The sequence below is a fragment of the Palaemon carinicauda genome, chromosome 7, assembly GCF_036898095.1.
Source record: "Palaemon carinicauda isolate YSFRI2023 chromosome 7, ASM3689809v2, whole genome shotgun sequence".
Taxonomy (NCBI): Eukaryota; Metazoa; Arthropoda; class Malacostraca; order Decapoda; family Palaemonidae; genus Palaemon; species Palaemon carinicauda.
Window position 1 is genome coordinate 34,171,256 of NC_090731.1, and position 4,747 is coordinate 34,176,002.

At 35.0% G+C, this 4,747-nt stretch overlaps 1 long non-coding RNA gene across 1 annotated transcript in view; it reads right to left on the bottom strand.

Annotated features, from left to right (window-relative positions):
* Positions 1-3,567, bottom strand: part of LOC137643549 (uncharacterized) — a 3,703-nt gene extending 136 nt beyond the window's left edge. The window contains exons 1-2 of the long non-coding RNA XR_011045005.1: positions 2,296-3,567; positions 1-2,260 (exon numbers count right to left, since the gene is read on the bottom strand). The exon at positions 1-2,260 is cut by the window's left edge and continues 136 nt beyond it. This is a non-coding gene — a long non-coding RNA (uncharacterized lncRNA). The remainder of the gene's footprint in view (positions 2,261-2,295) is intronic.
* Between the last annotated feature and the right edge of the window lie 1,180 nt (positions 3,568-4,747).

Genomic DNA, 4,747 nt, shown 5'->3' on the forward strand with positions numbered 1-4,747 from the left:
AAAACCATAGATAAAAAACAAAATCTCAAGTTTTGAAAAAACTATGGAAACCTGTGTATCCACGGCAATAATGCAGAGTAACTCAAATTTGAGTGGTGGAACCTCACTCTTGTACTACTAATAAATAATAATGATAATAATATTAATAATAAAATTCGACTTGCTCGGGCTAGCGTGCGCTAGAAAGTGACCACTTACTAAATACCTCTTCAAACATTGAATACGTTTCACCCAACACTAAATATCTCATTGGCCACTGCCTACATAACAACTGAACTTAAGTAACAAGACACTTAAGATCTGCTTACATGTCGTTAGGACAATTATTTTTCGCTATACTTCGTAACGCGAAAAAATTCTAGTCCTCACTTCACTCCGCATTCTCTACACTACAGGTAAAAACATAATAAAACATTAAATTGCCTTATAGCGCACCGTGCCGGTTGACCCTAGATAATACCAAAGAAAGGGAGAGAAGGAAAAAAATGGAGAGAGAGAAATAAATGCTCCGATTGAATGATTTACCCATTTAACCTCTTTTTGAAGCCTTTGACAAACATGTTTACTTGAAACAGACTACCAACACTCATGTCTATGAAGACACCTATCATTGACGTTATCGTTTGCGATGTTTGAACTTGTAGCCACAGTTTTAACAAAAAATTATGTTTGGTTACCTTACAGGAGCTTTTAAAAAAAAAAAACTTCTTAATTGAAATCGATCAAAGGACAAAATCATTCCAGCTTCCTCTGCATCAAGCAAAATACATCAAATATGGAAAAGCATTTGTGATAACTTCCGATATCAAAAACTAAACAGTATTGGTGATTTAATTTTTTTTTTTTTTTTCGCTCAACTAAGAAATCTTCAAATTACAATAACTTAATTCCCCAAATCTCAGATAAGAAAACTTTAATGATCTATCAAAATAATAAAGAAGTTTTTCAATATAGGAAAATATAATCCGCACGGATTCTGCAACACCATATTATCAAAAAGATCCTTTGTATGCACCGATCTACCAGCTTAATGTTTCACAGGTGCTTGCAAAGATTTAACAAATGAATATTCCGTTGGATCTATGTAACCCCTCATTTCATGCAAGCACGTTATGGCATAAATAGCTTGATCACTGGAGATTACTAAAACGTCGGAATCTAATAGAAGCGTGATAAATAAAGCAACATACAATGGCATTTCGCTTTGCTCGTGACCATTATTGTAAGTTTCTCTTTGATGAAAGACAAATTTGTAGGCCTTGTCGGTGCTGCCATTCATCGATGATAGAAGATGCTCATGACAACTGAGGTCCCCCAATTTCCTGTCCAAATTAGATGCCACCGTTAAAGACGACTGCTGGCATTTCATTGCATTCACGATCCTGGAAAGCAGATTCCAAAAATAAAACAATGTACATATATACTTGTAATTTCAAAAAACCTTTACCTTCTATATCAAAGTTAAATTTCAGCGAAAAATTTCTTTTTTTTTTTTTTTTTTTTTCTGTCTCTCCTTATCTTTGCCGTGTAATAAAACCTTTGTTACGTAAACACTCAAAGTTTAATAATAAAGTTTCCCTCGTTAATATGAACAGTCAAGATGCAGAGGACTTTCACTCAGGAATATTCTACTTAAGAATTTTTACCTCCATTTTATTAATAACCTTTGGTATAAAGCACCAAACCTCCAGTTAAAGCATCAATTGCCTCTGTACCTGGACACCAATATTAGAGATAAAAACCTCAACATATTTTTAAAAGTAGCAAATCAGTCTAAAGAATTAATAACTCTCACAAGTCCATAACTCTGAAAAATGTAAAAAGAATTGACCATTCATCCATGTTAGTTGACAACACTTCAAAAAAAACCGCTCGTTTGTACTCTTTCTGGCTTACATACATTGATGACCTGAACAGTGTATTCAGTACAAGTTTAAATTCTTTGGTTTTCTATGATTTCCAAATCTGGCTTTTTGCTACCTACTTGCATTAAAATCGAAAATTTTATCTGGAACAACGTTCAAACATTGCCAAAGTACTTTACATAATTCTGTCGACTGCCTCCTGCTCCTTCATGTTTAATTTTAAAGATAAATTTGCTGTCCAGTTTCCAACCACTCTTTTCATGATATGAAAAAAAAAATGCGCTGTATTCATCGCTAAAAACTTCAGAATTACTCCAAACCTACTACTGAGGTGTCACAACATATAAATTTCCCAACACCAGAGGCGTCACAATAGAGTGATAAACTGCCTACATCTGAGGCGTCACATATAGTGATAAACTGCCTACACCTGAGGCGTCACAATATAGTGATAAACTGCCTACACCTGAGGCGTCACAATATAGTGATAAACTGCCTACACCTGAGGCGTCACAATATAGTGATAAACTGCCTACACCTGAGGCGTCACAATATAGTGATAAACTGCCTACACCTGAGGCGTCACAATATAGTGATAAACTGCCTACACCTGAGGCGTCACAATATAGTGATAAACTGCCTACACCTGAGGCGTCACAATATAGTGATAAACTGCCTACACCTGAGGCGTCACAATATAGTGATAAACTGCCTACACCTTAGGCGTCACAATATAGTGATAAACTGCCTACATCTTAGGCGTCACAATGAAGTAATAGGTTAAATAGTCTGATGCAAGTATATAGTTAAAGTAAGGACCAAAATAAAAAGAATGAATTTCTGCGTCAAAACGTGCTCTCAACCGGAGCATCTGATATTTCTTCATTAGTTCTCAACTAGCTTTGCTCAATATGTAAAAATACAGAAATACTTTATCGTTTTCATTTTAACAATACCTTTCACGACAAATTTCGTGGAAATTATGTAACAGACAATTCTGTCCAAAAGATATTCGTTAAAATAACGTTTTCGTTATTCAGAATGTTGGCATCTAAACAAGGTCTTTAACGACATAGTTTATCCTAACACTGTAGTTACGAAATTCGCCTTTAGTATTCGTCCTCTGTAAACCTTTCCAAATACAATTTAGAGTCTGAAAACCAATTATACTTTCTTGTAAATAAATCCAAATCTTGAAGCTTTTAAAGTAAATAGCTAGCATCCAATGCCCCTTCAAATGAACCATCCGCAGCTATGCCATCATTTAAAATACTTCAATCTTCCTTCCTTAGATCTCCAATATCTAACAGACTTAAGAACTTTAGTAAAGATGTACCGCCGCTTCAAAAATATCTAAAGAATATCCATTATAAAAAAACTTTTTAAATTTTTCCCCAATGAGAAAGATATTGGCAACGTTTTAATAGATTTTCTATGCGATAAGCAGACTGTAGACTGATTAAATCCTTAAAAAGTTTGTAATAAAAAACCAGCCTTTGCTTACCATTTCCATTCTTGGTCACCGTCAAAGGAATTATTTCTTAGTTTTTCTGATACCAGTGTCACCCATTCTCTTAATAAATTCTGATTCGTCCTTTTCTGACCTATTGTTACCCAATCCAACAACCACAGTAACGGTTTTGAAATGAATTTTGTGATCGCCCTATTAGACGTCAATGACTATCTTACCGGACCCAATCTAATTCTGTTCAAATGTATTGTGAATAACAACAACCAACAGGCGATTAAAACAATAAATAAAATAAACACAATGTTCCAATTTCCTTGTACCAACTGCTAAGTATACAAAAATAAAAACAGCTATATTTTCACTTATCTTTTCGGACGTCTTTCTTGGTACATTCCTGGCTCCAATGTCAACTCTCGGCCTTTATTGAGCTCTAGACCTCTTCCATCAAAGTTGATATGAATCCACACTTTCCCTCGATCTTTAACTAGCTTGACACTTTCGGCGATGCTGCTCTGTGCGTACTAACTCGTTTCTGCAGCAGTTTTAGATGTTCCTTGTCCTCCAAGTTGATAAACAATCGCATCTAATGCTAACATTTTCGTATCAGTTTCCTCAAAATAACGCGATGCTCATTCAATGGTTTTCCATCATACTTTAACGAGGTGCGGATACTTGTTGAATATTCTGCTGGAAATCGGATAATAGATTGTCCATCACTTCTTGAAACGGTTTCAGCATTCTGATTGCTAACGTGAAAACACTATTCACATCTGAAGCTGTATTTGACCCTGCCTGGCGTCCTGGCTAATAAATTCGACTTGCTCGGGCTAGCGTGCGCTAGAAAGTGACCACTTACTAAATACCTCTTCAAACATTGAATACGTTTCACCCAACACTAAATTCTCATTGCCACTGCTACATAACAACTGAACTTAAGTAACAAGACACTTAAGATCTGCTTACATGTCGTTAGGACAATTATTTTTCGCTATACTTCGTAACGCGAAAAAATTCTATTTTTCAATAGTCTTTGGTAGTGGCATAGGGTCTATACTGTGGTCTTCTATTGTATTTGATTAGTTTTCCTGCTTGAGGGTACACTTGGGCACACTATTTTACATGTTAGAGCTCTTGAGCATATAGAATCCTGCTTTTCCAATTAGAGTATCTTAGCTAGTACACACACACACACACACACACACACACACACACACACACACACATATATATATATATATATATATATATATATATATATATATATATATATATATATATATATATATATATTCATTTATGTATAAAATATATATATGTATATGCAACAACGACGATAAATGCAGCCGTTTCTAGGCTTCAGACATGTCTTGGTCATGTCTGAGGTTTGACATTTTCATCACCACGCTGGCCA